The sequence below is a fragment of the Ovis aries genome, chromosome 1 (genome assembly GCF_016772045.2).
Source record: "Ovis aries strain OAR_USU_Benz2616 breed Rambouillet chromosome 1, ARS-UI_Ramb_v3.0, whole genome shotgun sequence".
Classification (NCBI taxonomy): Eukaryota; Metazoa; Chordata; class Mammalia; order Artiodactyla; family Bovidae; genus Ovis; species Ovis aries.
The window spans coordinates 7,947,187-7,971,284 of record NC_056054.1 but is presented as its reverse complement, the minus strand read 5'-3'; the positions used below and the strand labels follow the sequence as shown (position 1 = coordinate 7,971,284).

At 47.4% G+C, this 24,098-nt stretch overlaps 1 protein-coding gene across 2 annotated transcripts in view; it reads left to right on the top strand.

The window, feature by feature from the left end:
- The window catches only part of NEU2 (neuraminidase 2), a 41,871-nt gene that overhangs the window by 2,314 nt on the left and 15,459 nt on the right, over window positions 1-24,098 (top strand). Inside the window, exon 2 of one of the 2 annotated variants that reach the window (XM_060416462.1) lies at window positions 17,052-17,155. The exons of the other annotated variant lie outside the window; for it this stretch is intronic. The gene's annotated coding sequence lies outside the window, so the exon portion shown is untranslated. The remainder of the gene's footprint in view (window positions 1-17,051; window positions 17,156-24,098) is intronic. 2 annotated transcript variants of the gene reach the window in all.

Sequence of the window (24,098 nt, the reverse complement as noted above, 5' to 3'; positions counted from 1 at the left end):
GCAGGTTGATGTGGGTTAGCACCAGCCGTTCCGGAGTGGAGAAGGAGGGCCACCAACAGGAGAGTCAGGGGGATCTGTCTGGGGCCAGCTGGCGGACGAGCATCATTTTTAAGGGGTTGGTGGGATGCGGCGTCGCCTTCCATTCTTTTTGGGCCTTTTCTTGTTCCTCTGGGGTGGCACGACGCACGTGGTTGCAGTGCACCCAGGGTCCAATTCCGTCCACCTTTAGGGCAGTGGGGGTGGTAAGGAGAACAACATAGGGGCCCTTCCGTCTTGGCTCTAAGGTTCTTGACTGGTGTCTCTTAACCCAGACCCAATCTCCCAGGCCCGTATCATGGGACGGGATGGTTCCTTTACTCTGGCCCTCATGAACTTCTCGTCTCAGTGACCAGATACGTTTATGCACTTTACTTAAAGCCAGCATCTCTTGTTGGAACGTGCTAGCGAGAGAGATGGTTTAGTCTTTCCCTTAAACACTGAACAAATGGGGGGTGGACTTCCATATACAATTTCAAAGGGAGTCAAACCTAGTTTATAGGGGGTATTGTGTGCCCGAAAAAGCGCAAAGGGAAGGAGGGTTACCCAGTCCCCGCCAGTCTCTATTGCCAGCTTTGTTAGTTTCTTTTAGGGTCTGATTCATTCTTTCTACTTGTCCTGAGCTCTGGGGACTGTACTCGCAATGTAGCTTCCATTTGGTCCCCAGGGCTGAGACCAGTCCTTTAACAATTTTGCTCACAAATGCAGGTCCATTATCAGAGCCAATAGATGCCGGCAGCCCAAACCTAGGTATTATCTCTTCTAGGAGCTTCTTAGCCACTATTATTGCTGTCTCCTTTTTAGTGGGGTAAGCTTCTACCCACCCAGAAAATGTATCAACCAAAACTAACAGGTAACGATAGCCATACTTGCCTGGCCTTACCTCTGTAAAATCTATCTCCCAGTGCTGTCCCGACCTTTCCCCCAATATCTTACACCCGTGTGCTGTCCTTTTCCTGGTCTCATCATCTGACAGGCCTTGCAGGTGCGGACATGTCCTGTATGGTTTTCTTTTGTCGGGGAAACCGCAGCTGCGCTGCTTGTAGAAGCGTCAGTCTTTTTCTCTCCCAAATGGGTGGTTTGATGTAAATGGGTACAGAGATGTCTGCCCAGGTCGGCAGGAAGCAACAGGTTGTCATCCTGGTCCCAATACCCTCTGTCCTTGCCCGCAGGGCGGTTGGTGTTATCCTGCATCCAGCTTAAATCGGAGGGGGAGTAAATGGGGCTTGGGGGGAGAGTCCCCATCCCCGGCGGTGATAATCCTACAGCCAGCACGTGAGCTTGGCAGTATCCAGCGGCCACTGCATGGGCTGCTGCATCGGCAGCACGGTTGCCTCGGGCCCTGGCATCTTCTCCTTTCTGGTGTCCTGGGACATGTACTATGGATACCGCCCGGGGCAAGTGGACCGCTGCCAAGAGTCTGTATTTCAGGTAGGTTCTTAATCTCTTTTCCCTCTGCCATCAAGAACCCCTGCTCTTTATATATAGGGCCTTGAATATGCACGGTGCCGAATGCATACCAGCTGTCAGTGTAAATGGTGATCTTTCTTCCTTTCGCCCTCTCTAGTGCTTGTATCATAGCTATCAATTCTGCTTTTTGGGCGGATGTTCCAGGGGGCAAAGCCTCGGCCCAGACGACCCTCCCAGTGTCATCTACTATGGCTGGCCCTGCTTTTCTCTGCCCATCCTTTATATAACTGCTCCCATCTGTGAACCATATCAGCTCATTGTCCTTTAATGGTATGTCGCTGAGGTTTCTTCGTATGGCGGTTACCTCAGCCAATACTTCAACACAGTCATGGAGAGGCCCATCCTCCTCCGGGATGGGCAAGAGAGTAGCAGTATTTAGAAAACAAGGTGTCTGAAAGTGTATCCGGGGAGCATCTAACAGCAGGGCTTGGTCATGGGTTAAGCGAGCATTAGAAATCCACTTATCCGGTGGCTGTTTGAGGATCCCCTCTATGGCATGGGGAGTGTAGACCAGGAGGCGCTGTCCATAAGTCAACTTGTCGGCGTCATGGACAAGGAGAGCAGCGGCCGCGATGATACGGAGACAGGGCGGCCATCCAGCAGCTACCGGGTCCAGCCGTTTAGAGAGGTATGCCACAGGCCGCCTCCAAGGTCCCCATTGCTGTGTCAGGACTCCCTTTCCCACTCCCTGCTTTTCATCCACAAACAGTTGAAATGGCTTAGCCGGGTCAGGGAGAGCTAGGGCTGGGGCTTCCAGTAACACCTGTCGAAGTTCCTGAAATGCCCGCCTCATTGGCTCAGTCCAAGTCCAGTTCTTATTTTCTCTACTTCCTTCGTATAGAGGCCGGGCCTTTTCAGCAAACCCCAGGATCCATAGCCTGCAGTACCCAACAGTCAGTCCCTAAGAACTCCCTCACTTGCCGAGGAGTCGTTGGCTCGGGGATCTATAAAATAGTCTCTTTCATAGCCTGAATCAACCATCTTTGCCCCTGTTTTATTTTGTACCCAAAGTAAACGACTTCCTGTTCAGCAATTTGGGCCTTCTTTGCACTTGCCTGGTACCCCAATGTCCCCAGAGTCTGAAGGAGGTTGCCTGTGGCCTCTAGGCATGCCTCCTTGCTAGTAGCGGCCAGCATGGGGTCATCCACATATTGCAACAGGACAACGTGGGGGTGGCTAGTCCGGTACTCCCAGAGGTCCTCACCTAGAGCCTCGTTGAACAACGTCGGCGAGTTTTGAAATCCCTATGGAAGGCGAGTCCAGGTCAGCTGTCCTACAGTTTGACTGTCTTCGTCAGTCCACTCGAATGCGAAGATCTCTTGGCTCTGGGGGGCCAGAGGCAAACTAAAAAAGGCATCTTTTAAGTCCAAGATTGTATACCAGATGTAGTCTGGTGGCAAGCCGCTCAGGAGGGTATATGGGTTAGGGACAGTGGAATGAATGTCACTCACCCGTTTGCTGACTTCCCGAAGTTCTTGGACGGGTCTAAAGTCTGTTCCCCTGGGCTTTTTCACAGGCAGCAGGGGAGTATTCCATGGGCACCGGCACTTTTTAAGAATCCCTACCTTCAGGAGGCGCTGTATGTGTGGCGTGATTCCTTGCCGGGCCTCCTGACTCAGGGGATGCTGCTTTACCTTCACAGGGGTAGCATTTGCTTTTAAATCAACAATGATGGGAGGTCTTTGTTTTGCCGGTCCTACTCCTGCCGACTCGGCCCAGGCCAGAGGGTATTTTTGGATCCATTGTAGCATAGCCGGGTCCAGAGCTGCAGGGGGGTTTGGTGAATATAGTCTGTATTCATCTCTCAGTGCCAGGAATAAAACATGAATTGGTTGTCCAAGCCCATCTGTGACTGATATCCCTCCAGAATCAAAGTGAATTTGTGCATTGACTTTGGAAAATATGTCTCTTCCTAATAAATGGGCCGGACATTCCGGGATCACCAGAAATGAGTGGGGCACCCGTTGGGCTCCCAAGTCCACTTTTAGTTTAGTAGTCCAGTAATATCATTTTGTCCCGGTGGCTTCCTGGACCAAACTAGTCTTCTTGGACATCGGCCCGAATTTTTGATTGAGGACCGAGTATTGGGCTCCCGTATCCACCGTGAAGCCGACCAGTTTCCCCTCCACATTAATAGTTACCCAGGACTCAGGGAGGGGTGCCGGGCCCCGACCCCCCTAATCACTATCTCCTCCTGCATATAAGATGTGGGTACCCGAGGGAGACTCTTCTTTCCTTACAGTCCTTTTTTTCAGGTTTCTCTTGGGGCACTCATTTTTCCAGTGCCCTTGCTCTTTGCAATAGGCACATTGGTCTCTCTTTAGGGTCGGTCTGGCTGGTTTCTCCCTTCCTTTCGGCTGGGTGTCTCGAGTCTTCCAGGAATCAGGTCCCAGTCTCGTCCCCGCAAAGAAAATTTGAGCCAGCTCTTTCTGATTTCTTCAGTTTTCCTTAGCTCTAAATTCCCTTTCCTCCCGTCTAATTTGTTCTTCCCTTTCTCTCTGTTATTAAACACTTTCTCAGCTGCCCTCACCAGATTCTGTATTGACTGTTCTCCCAGCTTCTCTATCCTCTGTAACTTCCTCCTGATATCCGGAGCTGCCTGATTAACAAAGGCTAGCAAGACTGCTGCGCGTGACTCATCAGCCTGAGGGTCCATGGGCGTATACTGCCTGAAAGCCTCCATTAACCTCTCTAAAAAGGCTGCCGGGCTCTCATTTGGCTCCTGTCTTATCAAATTTACCTTAGACAAATTCGTTGGTTTCCTGGCGGCTGCCCAGAGGCCAGCCATCAGAGTCTGGCTGTACACTCGGAGACGCTCCCTACCTTCAGCGTGTTCAAAATCCCAGTTGGGTCGCATCAAAGGAAACCCCTCCTCGATTAGGTGGGGCTGCGTGGTGGGTCTTCCGTCCACTCCTGGAACATGTTTTCATGCTTCCGATAGAATTTGCTCCCATTCCTCCGTGGTGAAGAGCACCTGCAACAGCTGCTGACAATCACCCCAAGTAGGATTGTGAGTAAACAAGATAGAATCTAAGAGATCAATCAGACCTTGGGGTTTTTCGGAAAAAGAAGGGGTTTGAGTTTTCCAGTTAATAAATCACTCGTAGAAAACTGCCAGTACTGGTATGTTCGCTCCCCACTGGGATTTGCTGGCCCCACCCGGACAGGGAATGCCTGAACAGTGGATGAAGGAGCCTCCTGGCTTCCGTCCTCAGACAAGTCTCCGCCCCTTCCAGTTCTTCCGCGAGTTCCTTGGGCCGGCCCCCCTTCCCATGGCGGAGCCGAGGGTTCTGGGTCCCTCCTTTGTTCTACGGACGACACCTGCGGTACCTGCGGGGGCAAGGATGGCTGCATATATGGGGGAGGTGAGATCTCAGTGTCTAAGTCAATCAGGCTAGGATATAAAGAGGATTCCTGGAGTATCAGCTTCTTCTTCTGACTCTCCCGATCTTCATGGTCAGTCATTACAGACAAAGGGGTGGAAGAGCTTTGACCCATAATGATGGAGCTCACAATGAACACACAAAAAAACGAAAATGGTGCCGGCACACAAAGGCGACAGACAGAAGAGAAACAAATATCGGCCGAAAACACAGAACTAGGTCTATCCCGGGTTACTGCTGTCTTGCTTCCCAGTGTCATCTCACCAAAGGGCCGCCACTGCCCACCAGATTCGGAGTCGGGAGAGACATTCCTTCCCACTCCCTCACCGAACCAGCTGCCTTCCAGCGCAAATGCTGGGCCCCGGTCTTATGCTGGCTGCCAGTTGCCTTCCAGCCCACTCACTGGGCCTCGGTCTTACACTGGCTAGGATGACTAATTCACCTCTGATTAGGCCTAACAAGAGCCAGCTGCCTTCCAGTGCGTATGCTGGGCCTCGGCCTTACGCTGGACTTAACCAGACTTAATACCGGTGTTCAGATATCTTTCCTCCTAGTGAGGAAACCCCCTCTACTGGGAAAGTGTTATTCTTCCCAGTTAAAGGGATCCCGGATGAGCCCCCAAATGTTATGCCCAGAGTCCGAGTCCCCAAAACTGAGAGAATAAGACATCCACAGCAATGCAAAAGCATGAAGGGGTTTTATTTCTAGCTCGAGCTAGGGCTTCCACCACATCCAATGCAGCGGAGTGGAGCAAGGAGCCCCGAGCCCAGACTTACAGCAGCATTTATAGGTTTTAGAACAGAGAGTTGGCAAGGGCTGATTGGCTGCAGGAGTTTCCTAGTCTTTACTAATTGGCTAATCTTTATTGGCTGCAGGGGTTTCCTGGTATTTACTAATTGGCTATTGGCTGCAGGGGGATGTCTTTTATGTCCTGATAAAGTCAAACTAGGTTATGGGGAGTATGATGATTAGACAAGTCCTGGCATCCACGGGGATGACCTCACTGGGCAATGACTCAGCTTTTCCCGTGAGTCCTACCTTAGTCCCTGAAGCCTATCATGGCGTTTGTTAGGTCCCAACAAGAGCCAGCTTTGAAAGCTGTCTATGACAGCCCTCTGATTACTGTGAGATTATGGTTTCAGTTTTTCCTCTGAAAGCTAAATAGACTTGGTCTTTTATCCATCCATCCATTAAGCCATCCACCCACCCACCCATCCATCCAATCACTCATCCATCCATCCATCCACCTATAGACCCACTTATCAATCCACCCACCCAGCTACCCACCCATCCATCCATCCACACACCCTTTCATTCATTCAACAAACATTTGAGCAGGACACTATAAATCAAATCCCATATTAGGCCCAGCAGATACCAGAATGAATGAAATTATTCCTTCTGCCCCTCACTGTCCTCAATGACCAAAGGTTCCCAGTGGAGCTTTCACATGTGTGGGGTCTGGGGGAATGTCTGTTGTTCAGGAGGATCTGTTTTCTTTCCTTCATCCGCCACCCTCCTGAGAGTCCTCATCCTCCAGCTCTCTCTCCATCACCGTCTCATGCATTCAGAAGACCTATTTTAAGCTCCTCCTAAGTACACAGTGTTATGATGGCAGGGGCACGCATGCGCATGAGTGACAGTGTTTCTGTAGATCTGATTTTCTTGGCTGTCTTCTTTCCTTCTTTCTCATTGTTCTGTTTTCCTGTCTCCCCTTAGGTCCTAAGGGAGACCAGGCCCTCAGCGTTTTGGAGACACTTCTTCCTTGCCATGTAAATGCAGAGCCCAGCTCAGAGGTGCCTGCAGTCCTGCTGGTGGGGGGCCTGGTGGAGCAAGGGCGGTGGGGCAGGAATTGGCGCCACACTCCCAGGAGGGCAGGGCCAGAGGGCACAAGAGGAATGTGGGCCCTGGCTTCACCTGCCTGTGGACCCTGTCTCCTGCCCCTGCCTCCTAGGGTCCAGGGTTGGGTGAGCAAACTCCAAGAAGAGGGCCTATGGGATGCTGTCTGGAGTTGCCAGGCAGATGCCTAGAGGGGCTGGAGTTCTGAGTCTTCTATGCAGGAGACCGTTCATTTCATACATTGATGAGCACCGAGGGGGTGAAGGTACTTGCCCTAGGCACTGGGGCTACTGCTGGAAGCCCCTCAAAAATGGATCCAGTTTCTTTTTACCTTCTCCACCACATCTCCTCGCTTCAGAATAGATGCCGTCAACTCTCACCTGTACCACTGCACATCCTTTAAACAGATCTCCTGGCTTCAGGCTCTCCCAGTTCCTCCTGATCCTCTCCACTGCATCTACTCAGCATGCCATGCGAGTCTGCGGATACAGTCCCGAACCTGTCACTTCCCTGCTCCAAAACATTTTATGTAACCTCAGCTCACAGTTTCTTGCAGAATCCTTCTAGAAAATGTTCTCTTTACATACCATTTCCCTCTCTCTCATACACACACACACACACACACACACACACACACACACACACACACACCCCTATATCCTTTGTTTTACTTAGGCAGGACCACAGTATGCACATATTGCTCTGTATCTATTTCTTGGTAGTTTTCCAATTCAACACACTTTAAATTCTTCACTGTTTTTCTAATTGTCCACTGCTCTACTGTGGAAGTATTTGGGATAAAACTGAGTGTCATAGATTGAATGTGTCTCCACCCCCAGCTCGAATTCATATGTTGAAACAATTCCTCGATGAGATGATATAGAAGATGGGGTCTGTGGGAGGTGCTGAGGTTGTGAGGAACCCAAGTGTCCTTAAAAAGGGATCCCAGATAGCTCACTTGCCACTTCCACTAGGTGAGATACAGAGAGAAGACGTTCATCTATGAACCAGGAGGAGGGCTCTTGTGCATGTAAGTCGCTTCCATCGTGTCTGACTCTTGCAACCTTATGGACTGTAGTCCACCAAGCTCTTCTGTCCATGGGGATTCTCCAGGCAAGAATATTGGAGTGGGCTGCCATGCCGTCCTCCAGGAGATCTTCCTGACCCAGGGAAAAAACCTACATCTCGTTATGTTTCCTGCAATGGCAGGCGGGCTCTTTACCGCTAGCACCACCTGGGAAGCCCAAGAGAGTTCTCACCAGACATCAAACCTACCAGTATCTTGATCTTGAATGTCCCAGCCTCCAGAACAGCAAGAAATAAATTTCTGTCTCTTATAAGCATCTCAGTCTATGGTATACAGAAAGCCTGAATGTACTGACACTGAGAAATCCCTTTCAAAAACTGGGATGCCCTTGACCAGAGCTTTTGTGGTATTTTCTGGGCAATCAGTTCAGTTCAGTCGTTCAGTAGTGTCTGACTCTTTGTGACCCCATGGACTGCAGTACACCGGGCTTCCCTGTCCATCACCAACACCTGGACACTGCTCAAACTCATGTCTATCAAGTTGGTGATGCCATCCAACTATCTCATCCTCTGTCATCACCTTCTTCTCCTACCTTCAATCTTTCCAGCATCAGGGTCTTTTCCAATAAGTCAGTTCTTTGAATCAGGTGGCCAAAGTTTTGGAGTCTCAGCTTCAGCATCAGTCCTTCCAATGAATATTCAGGACTGATTTCCTTTAGGATGGACTGGTTGGATCTCCTCACAGTTCAAGGAACTCTCAAGAGTCCTCTTCAACACCATAGTTCAAAAGCATCAATTCTTCGGCACTCAGCTTTCTTTATAGTTCAACTCTTACACCCACACATGACTACTGGAAACACCATAGCTTTGACTTGATGGACCTTTGTTGGTAAAGGAATGTCTCTGCTTTTTAATATGCTGTCTAGGTTGGTCACAGCTTTTATTCCAAGGAGCAAGCATCTTTTAATTTCATAGCTGCAGTCACCATCTGCACTGATTTTGAAGCCCTCCCAAAATAAAGTCTCCCACTATTTCCATTGTTTCCCCATCTGTTTGCCATGAAGTCATGGGACCGGATGTCATGATCTTAGTTTTCTGAATGTTGAGTGTTAAGTCAACTTTTCCACTCTCCTCTTTCTTTTTCATCAAGAGGCTTTTTAGTTCCTCTTCACTTTCTGCCATAAGGGTGGTGTCATTTGCATATCTGAGGTTACTGATATTTCTCCTGGCAATCTTGATTCCAGCTTGTGCTTCTTCCAGCCCAACATTTCTCATGATGTACTCTGCATAGAAGTTAAATTAGCAGGGTGACAATATACAGCCTTGATGTACTCCTTTCTCGATTTGGAACCAGTCTGTTGTTCTACATCCGGTTCTAACTGTTGCTTCTTGACCTGCATATAGATTTCTTAGGAGGCAGGTCAGGTGGTCTGGTATTCCCATCTCTTGAAGAATTTCCCACAGCTTGTTGTGATCCACACAGTCAAAGGCTTTGGCATAGTCAATAAAGCCGATGTTTTTCTGGAACTCTCTTTTCCTTTTCAATGATCCAGTGGATGGTGGCAATTTGATCTCTGGTTCCTCTGCCTTCTCTAAATGCAGCTTCAACATCTGGAAGTTCTTGGTTCATGTACCTTTGAAGCCTGGCTTGGAGAATTTTGAGCAATACTTTCCTAGCAGGTGAGATTAGTGTAATTGTGCAGTAGCATGAACATTCTTTGGCATTGCCTTTCTTTGGGATTGGAATGAAAACTGACATTTTCCAGTCCTGTGGCCACTGCTGAGTTTCCCGAATTTGCTGGCATATTGAGTGCAACACTTTCATAGCATCATCTTTTAGGATTTGAAAAAGCTCACCTGGAATTCTATCACCTCCACTAGCTTTGTTCATAGTGATGCTTCCTAAGGCCCATTTGACTTTGCATTCCAGGATGTCTGGTTCCAGGTGGGTGATCACACCATCATGGTTATCTGGGTCATGAAGATTTTTTTTGTATAGTTCTTCTGTGTATTTTTGCCACCTCTTGTTGATATCTTCTGCTTCTGTTAGGTGCATACAATTTCTGCTCATCTTTGCATGATTTCTGGGCAACAATTTTTGGTAAATCATTCATGGATTTAATCATCATAAACCAATTATTTTAAAGTAGTTGTTATAATTGTTCATTAGCAGAAGTTGAATATTCAAGTGTAGTAATTTTAATTCATTGTAAGAGGACTTCTTTTAAGATTAATAAGTTACTGTATTGAGTTTGCTGTTGGGGGTGGGGAAGGGAGAGGCAGTTAAAAGATTGAGGTTAAAAAAAATGTTGTGGTTATTTTAAAAAATATTTGAAGTATATAGAGGTGGGCATCCAGTTCTGGTCAAGAAAAAGAAATGAGCTGAAGCGGGAATTATTGCTATAATATTTATTGACCGCACCCAGGCCAGGTTTTGTTCTAAGCACCTTACATGAATTGTCTTGTTTAGTCATCATTAAAGTCCTATGATGAGAAGGCCAGACATGTAAACATTAAATATTAGTAGCTTGTCCAAGATCACATGAAATTTCCTAGACACACAGAAATGCTGGAAAAAATATAAAATCATATATATGTGATATAAATATATATTTGGTCCCAAGAGCAAGAAAGATAAATAATCTTTCATGTCCAGTGCCTTAAATAAATACGTTATTCTTAAGTCATTCTATATCTACCTCAGATGTATCATTTTTTAGGGACTGTTACTTGCATGGCCAGAGGGAGTCTCACTTCCGTGTTGATCTTTTAATTTAACAGCTATGAGGGGATAAGAGTCAAAGCCTTTGGACCTGAACACAGCAAGAAGTTTAGAGAGAAATTATGGCTCAGAAATTTTTTAAAAATGTACAGGCCATGAATAGAAATAAAATCCTCTAGAAACTGAGGATAATTTGGTTTTGCACATGTAGCCCAAACTTTCACCACTCACGGAGAACAGAAAGTCTAAGATAGAAACTGAGAGAGACAGTTGAGAAACAGTGAACCCTTGAGACTTACACAGGGACACCTAGGGAAGGCATTCACAATCCGGGGCACTAGTGGGAACAACTCCACCACCACACCCAGAAGGGTGTCCCCACTGAGGGTGAGCTCACACACACAAAATTATAAAATATCTGGGCAAGTCCGATATGAAGGAAAGTATCCCACAACAATAAGAGAGTTGACCCATGGGGAAATGGAAGTACTAGAATATAAAAGACTTAAAAAATAAGTATCCTTAGGTGCTTAAAGAAATAAAGGAATAAAATCTATAAAACAAGAATAAGAAATCATGTTTTTAAAGCTAAGATGTTACTTTCTAGATCAATTTTAGGTTCACAGCAAGATCCAGTGGAAAGTACAGAAAGTTCCCATATGCCTTTTGGCCCCCATTCATGCACAGCCTCCCCCATTATCAACCTTCCACCCTGCCAGAGCAGGGCCTTTGTTATCACTGATGAACCTGCACTGACATGTCATAATCACCCCCAAGTGCATAGTTTACTTTATAGTTCACACTTGGTTTTGCATAGGCTTGGACAAATGAATAATGACATACGTCTATCATATGATATCATACAGAGTATTTTCACTGCCCTAAAAATCATCCATGCCTCTCCCATTCATTACCTACCCCTGTTTCCGTGAGGCCTGGCAACCACTGGCCTTTTTACTGTCTCCCTAATCTGCCTTTTCCCGAATGTCATATAGTTGGAATTATACAGTATGTAGCCTTTTCAGACTGGCTGCTTTCACTTAGTAATATATATTTAAGGTCCCTCCATGTCTTTTCAAAGACTTGTTGGTTCATTTCTTTTTAGTGCTGAGGAAATTAATTTTTTTTTTTAAAAAAAAGTGAATTCAAAGAACTAAGTAGAAATCACAGAAATAAAAAACATTGCATTAAAAAAAATCTTAGCTAGGCACGATTTTAGATTTAGTAATTTGGAAGGTATATCTGAGAAAATCACACAGAATAAAGCACCAGGAGGCAAAGAGATGAAAAATAAGTCAAAAGACATTTGGTGACTAAATCAAGAAAACTCAATTTGCATTTAATAGGCTGTTCTGAAGGAGAGAAGAGAGGTTGGGAAAAAGGCAGCGTTCAAAGCATGAATGACTGAGGGATTTTTCAGAACTGAAGAAAGACACACGTTCTGAGTTTGAGAAAGTGTGCTGAGTCCTAGACGAGGTAAATAAATTCACGCCTGGACGAGCCGTACTGGGACTGCAGAACATGAAAGAGAGAGGAGAGTCACGAAAGCCAGCAGAGAGGAAACGGACTACATTCAAAGCTCTGATGGCCCTGCCAAGCCAGGCGCCCCCTGCACCCACCATCTCCATACAAGCTCGTCTCTGGGCATCCTCTCCCACCTTCTCCAGCAGAGGAGCCCGCTGGGTGCTCTGTGCTCGCCTGCTGAGGTCTTCCGGCTCTGCCGTATACAGTTGGCTCCTCCCGGCCCAGGCCGGGCCCAGGAAGTCTCCAGGCCTCCTTCTGTCCTCGCCTCTCCCCTCACCCTTCATCACTGCCACCGTCACAGTCCGCCTGGCACTGCCGTACCCCCGTCTTCACTGGCCTCTGTTCCCTGTGGGCTCAGCTGGTTTCTCCACATAAATAAGAAGCGCTTGGAGCTCTGGGAGCATCTCTGTGGTCTCCCTCTCCATCTCCTGCCCAAGTGAGCGTGGCTACATAAGATGTGTTGAACAAATACTTTTGAACCCTTCATCAGTCAGTCCTTTGGAGCCAAATGTAAGCTGAATTTGCATGCTGAGTCAAGTCCATTTTTACAGGTTCTTTAGGCCCTTTTGAAAGCCTATTTCCCTACTTGATGATCTGGCCAGAATGAAGTTAATAGGCATTATCCAGCCACATTTAAAGCCTTTCACTTTATATTTACCATTATTTTTAACCTAATAATAAAATCCATGTGTGCCTGAAACAGTACAAGGAAGTAAATAAACATCATTGGTCATTCTCCTGGTAAACATTAATTACTGAAAATATTTATTTATTCATTCTAAATTCAACAGACATTTACTAAATATCTATTTTATTCCAAGTACCATGCTAAGTTTTGGCAGTGTAGCAATACATATTTTTCATAGGGTTTTTGTTTATTTTTAATGTTAATTTTGAGTAGACAATATACACATTTACAAGAGTGGGATCCTGTCTTATATACTGTCATGTATCCTATTTTTTATACTTTACACCATCCCAGCATCACCCATTGTCTAGTCTTCAAAGCATGATTTTAATTAATTGGTGCCTTGGGCTTCCCTGTTGGCTCAGTGGTAAAGAATCTACCTGCCCGTGCAAGAGACGAAGGTTTAATATCTGAGTTGGCAAGATCTCCCGGAGAAGGAAATGGCAACCCACTCCAGAATTCTTGCCTGGAGAATCCCATGGACAGAAGAGCCTGGCGGGCTACAGTCCACGAGGCAGCAAGAGTCAGACATGACTGGGTGACTAAACAGCAATACCCCATTTTATTGATATGTCACAGTTTCTGCAATGAGTCATTACTCCTGCACTTAACCCATTTTAAAGAACCCCTTTCTGCATCCCAGTGAATTAGCAGGAGAAAAACAAGAAGGTAAAGGCATCCACTTCAAGGGGATTCGTGAACGTCCGGTGGAGAGTGAATCAGAGCTGGAGGTGCGAGTTCACTGGACCATCATGTGGGCTGGATTTTGGGTGGGGCTTTCAAAGATAAACTTTGAAGCCAGGTGACCTTGTCTTTGAGAACTAATGAGAGGCTAGACCAGAGCAGGGACAAGAGGGCCCAGAACCAGGAGCTGACCTCCCAGGAGAGAGGTGACAAGGTAGTCTGCACTTGACTCTGAGCTAAAGATGCTGAGAAAGGACCGTGTCCAGAGAAGGGAGGGGGACTCCCTCCTCTGTGTGTCCAGAGGCATTACAGAGACTGCCCTCACCCCGGGTCTAGACTGAGGCAAGAAAGCACTTTGACCTGAATGGGGCTGCCTTTTGACATTTCTAATTCCTGCAGCCTCCCCTATAATGGTTATGAACTGGGGTGATAAGGGTTATATCTTCTGGCTTGGGCCAGCAAATGACTCATCTTCACGGCCCATGGAGCCTTAGGCTTGGTTGCGGTGGGTACGGAAGGAAAGGGCTCCTTGCCTGGCACTAGCATCTAGCGGGTCCCTGCCATATGCCAGATGCTGGGCTAAGAGATGTGGATGACTTTTCACATGTAATCCTCACATCATCGGCTCTGCCTGGGAAAGCGGCACCAGCCATTCACTCGACTGACGAAAAGCACTGATGGCTCATCAGTGATGCATCAGAAATGCTCTTTGTCTAAAAATTCTTTTTCACTGGAGTCTGGTTTATTTACAGTGTTGCGTTAGTCTCAGGTGTGAAGCAAAGTGACTCAGTTATATATTTACATATATCTGTCATTTGTAGCTACTTTTCCCATGTAGGTTATTACAGGGTATTCAGTAGAGTTCCCTGTGCTATACAGTAGGTCTTTATTACTTATCTATTTTATAAATTATATGCAGAGATGATGCTGTTAAAGTGCTGCACTCAATATGCCAGCAAATTTGGAAAACTCAGAAGTGGCGACAGGAATGGAAAAGGTCAGTTTTCATTCCATCCCAAGGAAAGGCAATGCCAAAGGATGTTCAGAATACCGCACAATTGCACTCATCTCACATGCTAGCAAAGTAATGCTCAAAATTCTCCAAGCCAGGCTTCAAAGGTACATGAACCAAGAACTTCTAGATGTTGAAGCTGGATATAGAGAAGGTAGAGGAACCAGACATCAAATTGCTAACATCCACTGGATCATCGAAAAAGCCAGAGAGTTCCAGAAAAACATCTACTTCTGCTTTATTGACTATGCCAAAGCCTTTGACTATATGGATCACAACAAACTGTGGGAAATTCTTCAAGAGATGGGAATACCAGACCACCTGACCTGCCTCCTGAGAAATCTGTATGCAGGTCAAGAAGCAATAGTTAGAACTGGACGTGGAACATCAGACTGATTTTAAATTTTGAAAGGAGTACTGCAAGGCTGTATATTGTCACCCTGCTTATTTACTTATATACGGAATACATCATGAGAAGCACTGGGCTGGATGAAGCACCAGCTGGAATCAGATTTCTGGGAGAAATATCAGTAACCTCAGATATGCAGATGACACCACCTTATGACAGAAAGCAAAGAGGAACTAAAAAGCCTCTTGATGAAAATTAAAGAGGAGAGTGAAAAAGTTCGCTTAGAACTCAACATTCAGAAAACTAAGATCATGACATCCAGTCCCATCACTTCATGGTAAATTCATGGGGAAACAGTGGAAACAGTGACAGACTTTATTGTTTTGGGCTCCAAAATCACCGCAGATGGTGACTGCAGCCATGAAATAAAAAGATGCTTTCTCCTTGGAAGAAAAGCTATGACCAACTTAGACAGCATATTAAAAAGCAGAGATATTACTTTGTCAACAAAGGTGTGTCTAGTCAAAGCTATGGTTTTTCCAGTAGTCGTTACAGATGTGAGAGTTGGACAATAAAGAAGGCTAAGCACTGAAGAACTGATGCTTTTGAACTGTGGTGTTGGAGAAGACTCTTGAGAGTTCCTTGGACTGTGAGGAGATCCAACCAGTCCATCCTAAAGGAAATCAGTCCTGAATATTCACTGGAAGGACTGATGCTGAAGCTGAAACTCCAATACTTTGGTCACCTGATGTGAAGAACTGACTCATTGGAAAAGACCCTGATGCTGGGGAAAATTGAAGGCAGGAGGAGAAGGGGACGACAGAGGATGAGATAGTTGGATGGTATCACCAACTCGATGGACATGAGTTTGAGTAAGCTCTGAGAGTTGGTGATGGACAGGGAGGCCTGGTGTGCTGCAGTCCATGAGGTCACAAAGAGTTGGACATGACTGAACGACTGAACTGAACTGATTAATATATATTTGTATTTTTATGTATTTTATATGAAGTTTATATATTATATCTATATATATCTATTTTTAAATGGCTTCCTAGGTGGCTCTAATGGTAAGGAACCCACCTGCCAATTCAGGAGACATGAGCTGCGACAGTTGCTCAGTCGCGTCTGACTCTTTGCAACCCCATGGGCTATTCAGTCCATGGAATTCTCCAGGCCAGGATACTGGAGTGGGTAGCCATTCCCTTCTCCAGGGTATCTTCCAAACCCAAAGATCGAACCCAGGTCTCCCACATTGTAGGTGGATTCTTTACTGTCTGAGTCAACCAGGAAGCCCAAGAATACTGGAGTAGGTAGCCTATCCCTTCTCCAGCAGATCTGCCCGACCCAGGAATCAAATGGGTCTTCTGCATTCTTTACCAATGGTAGATTCTTTACCAACTGAGCTACCAAGGGACAAGAGACATGGGTGCGATTGCTGGGTCTGGAAGATCCCCATGGACAGAGGAGCCTAGCAGGCTACGGTCCATGGAGTCAGACACAAGAGAAGCGACTTAATACACACCTAGTTTATATACTTTATATTTCATATATAGTAGCATGTATATGTCAATCCCAATCTCCCAATTTATCCCTCTCCACTCCCTTACACCCTGGAAATCATAAGTGTGTACTCTATGTTTGTAACTCTATTTTGTATTTGTTTTGTGGATAAGATCATTTGTACCCTTTTAAAAAATATTTCACTTGTAAGCAATATCATAGGATACTTGTCTCTCTCTGTCTGACTTCATGTGGTCTGATAATCTCTAGGTCCATCTAGAAACACTCTGGATTCTGGGTGATAGTAGCCCACGAGGTGTCTGGTCTGCACTCATGCAAGCTTGGAGCCCACTGTGCTATTTTAATTTTTCAGAGGAGGAAACTGAGGTCCCAAGAGGTCAGGAAGTCCCACTCACCCAGCTGCAGAGCCCGAAGGGGAGCTGTGTCCTCCCAAGCTCCAACCCCTCCACTTCCCTATTGCTGCCCTTCCAGACCCTCCCGGGCCCTAGTTTCATTCAAGGGGCGAGCTTGGCTCAGGCTTCCTGTGGCTCATTCTGATTCAGCAAGACTGTGGAGCGAACTAGGCAGATTGCTTCCTGACTCATGAGAGGCAGCATCCTAACTAGGTCAAGGCTGGGCCTGCACACTGGGAGCAGGTGAGTGGGCGGAGAGGTCCCTGCCTCCCGTAGGTGTTTATAGGCACGAGCTCGACAGAGGCGGCCTTGAGGCTCCAGGTGAGGATGGAGGATACGAGAGTTGCCCTGTTCTAGAAGCTAGGTCCCCACGGCCTCTGCTCACACCCCTGTCTTCCCACCCAGATCCTTGGGATCCAAATTGGAACACGCTCCTCGAGGCACGACTTTCTCAACTAGTTGATCCACCTGTTTCTTTGTTGGCATAAGTCAGAGCTCTTCTGTACCAGGTAATCGTGGAGTGAGGGTGGGATTCTTGGGGATGCTCAAGGCCATGGTGATTTTAAAGATCCGGCCAGCTCATGGCCCTTCAACCCCTAGATAACAGCATCTGCTCTGTTCTCAGGGTGTCCAGAGGACATGTCAGATGGGAAACATGGGGAGAAGGCTCATCTCAGGAGAGCCCCTAATTCTGCCCATGATTTATCAATGGTCTGAACTTGCAGATCGATGCTCAGGGGCAGGGTGTGGAGAGATGTCCTCTCATTTTGGGATGGGAATCTTGGCAAGCTGGACCTGAGCAGAAGTGTTGGGGTCCTCTGGAAGTGTGGTCTTTTTAGGAGAGGCTGCCCAAGCTTCAGGCTCCTGCCCCACTGCCTGGCTCTGCCAGTGTTGTTGGCAGATGAGGTGCCCACTGCTGCCTGCTTTGGAGAGGGGCATTATTTCAACATGGTAGCCAGGAGCAAATGTTCTACCCCAACCTGCCCCAAAGTCAAGGCTCTTCCTCTGGGAAGGCTGCAGGGTCCTCTCTCCTGCTCCCCAGATTTACTGGCTCTCATTGTTTTGGGCTCCCGGAGGGCAGGGACTAGGACCCATTTGTTCACCTGTTTCTTGGCACACAGAAGGGACACACAGGATTTATAAACTGTGAAAGCATCTTCTGAAAGTGGGCAAGTGAATGCTGGTGGCAGGGCCCCTGGATCTGGATGGTGCCTGTGAGGTTGTGTTCCCAATGGGAGAGGGAGAGAGGCAGGCAGGGATCCTCTACTGCTGGCCTTTTTCTGAGCAAGGCTTTCAGGCCTCAGGGTCCTGGCTGTATGTCTTTTGCTGGGCAGTCCCAGTGGTTAGGACTGCAGGTTCTGGAATCCAGCAGAGCCAGGCCAAATCCACCTGCTGCCTCCCTGATCTACTTCTCAGCATCCCTGCTTCTGAGATGCCATGTGGAGACAAGTGAGTGTCAGTTATAAGATGTTTTTCTCTGGGCTCAGCACCCACAAGGCCACAAACAGCAGCAGCTGCTGTAGCTTCAGGTGGGACTTTCTGAATCGCTGCTATGCCTCTATTTTTGACCTCTGAAATGGCAGCTTCTTGAAGTTCAACCGTCGAACACTGTCCTCTGTCTGATTGCCTGATGCCATGGGTCAGACTGGGTTGTGCTGAAGACCTTCCCCTCCCCCAGGAGTCAGGTCCTTGTTCAGCCCCCTCCCTGGAGACAGTGGGACCACGAGACACCCCTACAGCTCCCTTCTTGCCAGGTGGGGAGAGTACTTAGGAAGGTGGATTTTTACCCAAAGATGCACATAGCTCAGTTGGTAAAGACTCTGCCTGCAATGCAGGAAACCCTGGTTCGATTCCTGGTTTGGGAAGATCCCCTGGAGAAGGGAAAGGCTACCCACTTCAGTACTCTGGCCTGGAACATTCCATGGACAGTATAGCCCATGGGGTCTCAAAGAGTCAGACACAACTGAGCAACTTTCACTTTCACTTTTTTTCCCACACCTCTTAGGAGTGGACCTACCACCAGATTCTGAGTTTTTGACTGCTGATTCAGTTCTCTTCCCACTAGGCCAGTTGGAGGTCGCTGCTAGTTTGGAGATAGAAGCGGGTCCAGTGGGCCAGCTACCTACGTGAGGCATCACTGGAAATATCATGAGATGCAGGGAGATGGCATTTTCCAGAACTCCTCTTGGAGGCAGTACTGCACGGGGTTAGAAGTGTTTTTAGCTCCAGCTCAGACACTGGAGGGTTGAGTGAACTCGGTTTCCCCATCTGTACAATGGGATGGTAATAGTGTCTGTGTCATGGGGATGTCATGAGGATTGAATGAATGGATAGTTGTAATTTGTATTGTAAGCAATAGAGTCTGTAGATACAATTTACAAAACATTTAAAAATTATTGTAGGGTACTTAAAGAGTGTCTAGCACTTTGGAAGAGCCACTGAAGTATTTGCTGTTATTATTACAAAGATGTTTGGGAACTGGTGTTGCTGGTGGGTGTGTGTGTTTGGGCCCGCACTGAGTGGCTGAGGATGGAGAAGAATTCTTAAGCAGACGCTGGGGTCCCCCTTTTCCTCCCCACTCCCCTGTCCTGTGCCAGGGCATGTACATGCTCAGTCTGACTCTTTGCAACCCCACAGACTATAGCCCTCTAGTTTCCTCTGTCCGTGGAGTTTTCCGGGCAAGAATACCAGAGTGAGTTGCCACTGCCTACTCCAGGGGGGTCTTCTAGCCCAGGGATCAAACCCATCTCTTGCACTGACAGGCGGATTCTTTACCACTAGCGCCACCTGGGAAGCCCCGTCCTGTGCCAGCTTTGGTTCTATGTACACGCATGACACATGCTTACACCAGCAGCCCATAGGGGCTGGAGTGAGCATGTATCCACAGCCTTCCCACTCCACGTCAACATCTCTCACACAGGGGCGTCATCGTCAGCTTCACAGGTTTTACAGTACAAGGCGTTTGTGGACATTTGTGAGGTCACATAAGGCTATCCTTGTCAGGTCCTTGGACAGGTCTCAGCCCTAGTGATGACTATTTGGTTTGGGGCAATAATAATAACCCACTCATCCCTGCTAGAACAGAAACTTCACAAGGCTGGGATCTCTGTTTCATCCACGAAGCATCCCAAGTTCCTGACACAAGGCAGGAACACAATACAGTTTTGCAATATGAATGAATCAATTGTCCCCACCCTACAGGAGATTAGGGTCTGAAAGAGGAACCCAGAAAACAGTCACAGAGGCTGTGGAAATCAGTTCAGACTACTTTAAACTGGGACACGCTCAACTCCTCCCCAGTTTGCTCTCCCAATCCTATTCATCCTATTGCTTGCCCTCTCTCACCTGGAAAATAATAGACTCACTTTCTATCCCTTTTCTCCTGAAGCCCAAAGAAGGATTTCCTAAAAAGCAAATCATGTAAGATCACTCCCTTGTCTAAAGCAGTTTGAAATCTTACCATTGCCTCCAGGCTGAAGTCCACCTCCCGTGGCCAATAAGCACAGGCAGAGGTGCTCAACATCATTAGCCATCATTGTATCAAATGCCAATCAAAACCACAGTTAGGTACCACTTCACACCCTCTGGCATGGCTGTTATTTAAAAAGACACACTAGCCGGTGTTTGTAAGGTATAGTTCAGGCCGAGGCAGAAAGAGTAAAGACGACCTCAACAGAAGTAGGTTACCTTTATTCAGGCAAGGAGGGGAGACAGTCGGCCTAACGACCAGGCTGAGCCCGAGAGGGATCAGGGAGGCTCCATATTTATAGGGAGGTTTGTGGAAGCGATAAGGGAAACGTTAATCAGGCAGGATGTTTTGGGTATTCTTTAGTTGAGATGGCATTTGTAGTTGGGCAGGGGGTGATAAGTCTTCTGTGCAGGTGTAGGGGTGGAAGGTTTCTGGACAGGGGGTGATAAGTCCCAGATAGATGCAACTGGCCTGGAGCATCAGGGCGGGACCTAAAGTTCTGTTTTGCTTTCTCCGAAGTTAGATGATTCAGTGAGGGCCTTTGAAACTGTTGTTTTCTTTTCTAGGCCCAAAAGACTCCTTCATTTCAGACCCTGAAATCATAAAAAAATGGGAAAAAGGGTGCTGTATCTCTCTGGCTACTTCCTACTGGATAAGGGCGACGATTTTGGGTCTGGAATGGAGGATTGTCTTAGGGCCCAGGGTCTCCTTTTTCTGAGCTTGGGGTGAGGCTCTCAAGAAGAAGAATGGTCTTGACCTGATCTTGAGAGATGGCCTGAAACCGTTCTTGGAGAAACCTTTGAAAGAGATTGAAGAGATAGGGTCCAAATGAAAGGAATAGAATGATAAGTACCAGTGGTGCCAGGAAAGGGAGCAACCAAGGGAGGACCTGTTGGAACAGGTTTTGGGGACTGTAAAGGTTTTGTAACTCTTTTCTGCAGTGTTCGATTCTGTCTCTAAGTTCTTTGACTCTGCCCTGGACTATGCCCATTTCATTAACAAAATAGCAGCAGTCCTCTCCTAGGAAAAGGCGGGTCCCTCCCTTTTCTGTGGTGAGTAGGTCCAGGGCTCAACTATTTTGTAGGGCCACAGAAGCTAACGAGTTAATTTGTCTTTAGATTGAAACGAAGGACTCTACTACCTGCTCCACGTTTTCATTAAGTTCTTGGGACAGCTTGTAGTAGAAATGGGCAGAGGTCGAGATGCCTCCAATCCCAGTGCCTAGGGCTGCTGCTATGCCAGTCCCAATCAGGAGGGGGGCTATGACAGCTCGTCTTTTCCTGTGGGAGAGTTCCCCTTGGGGGTAGACTATTTGTTCTACTTCTTTTCCTTTGAGGAATGTTAGGCCCGGGGTCAGGAAGACCAAGATGCAAGGTCCCGGGGTGGGGGGTCCAAGGGGAGACATGAATATGTATAGGTCCCACAGAGAATGAAGATTCCCGAATTGGTGCAATTATTTGTGCTGTTCCAGAGAACCCAAGTGGAACAGAAGGAGGGAGCGGAGTTTGTAAGACCAGTATAGTTGGGACTAGAGTATTTAATACAGGTTAGGTTTGAAGAGGCTGAGAGTAGGACATTGTCAGAGACTGTCCCAATGTGTTGTGCAGTTTTCTGTTGGGAAGGGGAGGTATAGCTGCCCTGCGACAGCCAGGCTGAGGGTAAGGGAATTGTTGTGTGCAGTGAGGGAGACAGTGATGTGTATCCGACACTGGGATGTGTGTTGTGTGTACTGGAAGAGTTGGAGGCAAGAGTTGAGGTGGGTAAGGTGTTGGTTGCCAGAGGGAGGTTTTAGGAGAGGCTGTAATTGGGAAAGGAGGTCTAGGTGCTTATAAGGCTCAGGGGTCGCCTGTAACCAGAAAATTATGTTCTTGATGACTTATTCTTGTTTCTTTTCCCGATTTTGATCTAGTACCCCACCCCCATCTGAGCACCCCCAGTGGGTAATGGGATAGAAACATATGTTTCTTCCATTTGGCTTATGGCAGGTACTCATGTAACTCCCTCTCTTTTGTACTTTAACAGCGAGTAGGGATTTGGACTTTCCACCCCCGAGGTTCATGGTGCGTGGTTTTGGAGCTGTGTTATAACATGAGGAATGTACATAGGAATAAACGTCAGAGCAGGGGCAGGGAGTAGCCAGAGGGCTGGGGAGTGCAGCGGGGATAAGGAACCGAGGAGTCATGGGGCTGTTAGTTAGGCAGTGCAGAGGAAATAGCACCCTAGGTGTAGAACCCAGCTGGCAACGCAGGCGATACCCACAGAAAGACGAAGGGTAGGTGGCCAGTCCTGAGGGGAGACAGTTACTAGGCCTATAGCAAGGATTAAGATTAAGAGTGCTATTATGGTTAGAGAGACAGGGAGAGGCCAGTCAGGAAGAGGGGAAAAAGGCCCCAAGTTGGTGGTTGTTTGAATCTGAGGACGAACAGTGTTCATTAGGATGTAGAATGATGTAGAGAATGAGAGTAGAGAAATCAGTTTCATCTGGAGTCAGGTTGTAGAAGGTTCCCTGGAGCCACAGTTGAGACACCAGTGTGGTCAGGTCTTTGAAGGAGGTTCCTGTCGGGGCGCTGGTCCAGAGGTCTTGTAGTAGTAGTTGGGTCAGGAACAGTTGTAGGTTGAAGAGAGTCCAGTCATTCAGTGTCCTCTCGGACGGTTGACAGAGGTCGTTGCTGGGTGAATTTTAAGGAGGTGGGTCCTATGAGGGAGACTTGATAGGTGTCATTTAAGGAGGGCAGCGCAGGCTAGGAGTTGACCCCGTTTTAGGCGAGAAAGCTGTACCCAGGAGGTGACCTTCTCGAGTTTAGCTGCAGTTGGGGTAAGGTGGATGATTTTGAATGGTCCCTGCCACTTTGGGGTTAGGTCACCCTGGGGATTATCAGACAGATAGACCATGTCCCCAATTTGTAAAGGGGGCAGGGAGGCTTGAGGGTCAGGGGCAGGCAAGTTGCAGTTGACGTATTTCCAGAGGGCATTGGGGAGTTCCGCCAGCAGAGGGGAGTGTAAGAAGCTTGGTATGGAGGAGGTTCAGGGGGGCGTCCAGGAGGGAGCATGGGCCTTCCATACATCACCTCAAAGGGGCTCAGCCCCAGGGGCTTTCTGGGCAAAGCCCGTATTCTGAGAACAATTGGCAAAAGTTTAGTCCAATCCAAATGTACTTCGAGGGTTAGTTTGGTAAGGGTTTCTTTATTCTATTCATCCTTTCTACCTTTCCTGAGGACTGGGGACAGTAGGGAATGTGAAATTTCCAGGGTATCTGTAAGAACTGGACAAGTTGTTGGGTGACCTTGGATGTAAATTCCAGGCCATTATCAGACTGTAGGGATGAAGGCAGGCCAAACCTGGGGATAATTTCTGTGAGGAGGATTTGGGCCACTGTATGGACTCTTTTGTTTGTACTGGGAAATGCTTCTACCCATCCCAAAAAGGTGTCCACAAGGACCAGGAAGTATCTGACTCTCCGGACCAGGGGCATATGAGTAAAGTCTATTTGCCAATCCTGTGCTGAGAGGCCGCCTCGCATTTGATAGGTTAGAAGGGATGTCGGTTTAAGGTTGGAATTGGGGTTAGTACATTGGCATGTTTGACAGGAGCGGGTAAGATTATCTAAATATTGTTGGTCAGCATTGGATATGGGGAAGTGGTTACAGAGGAACTGTTGGAGTATCTTGGATGAGGGATGAAAAAGTGAGTGTAGATAAGAGGATTTCTCTGGTGGTGGGAGGGTCTGGAGGAGTCAGAGCTAAGATGACAGGGGACTGGAGGGAGGGATGGGACAGTGCTATCTCCTTCGCCTGCTGGTCTGCAGCGTTGTTGTAGGCTGATATGAAACTTCCCTTTTGATGTCCCCTACAGTGGAGGATGGCGGCTTTGTTTGGTAAGAGTGTAGCCTCTAGTATTTGTGGATCAGGTCTGAATTAATAATGGGGGCTTCCTTTTGGGTTAGGAAACCTCTTTCTCTCCATATTAGGATGTTTGAGTGAAGT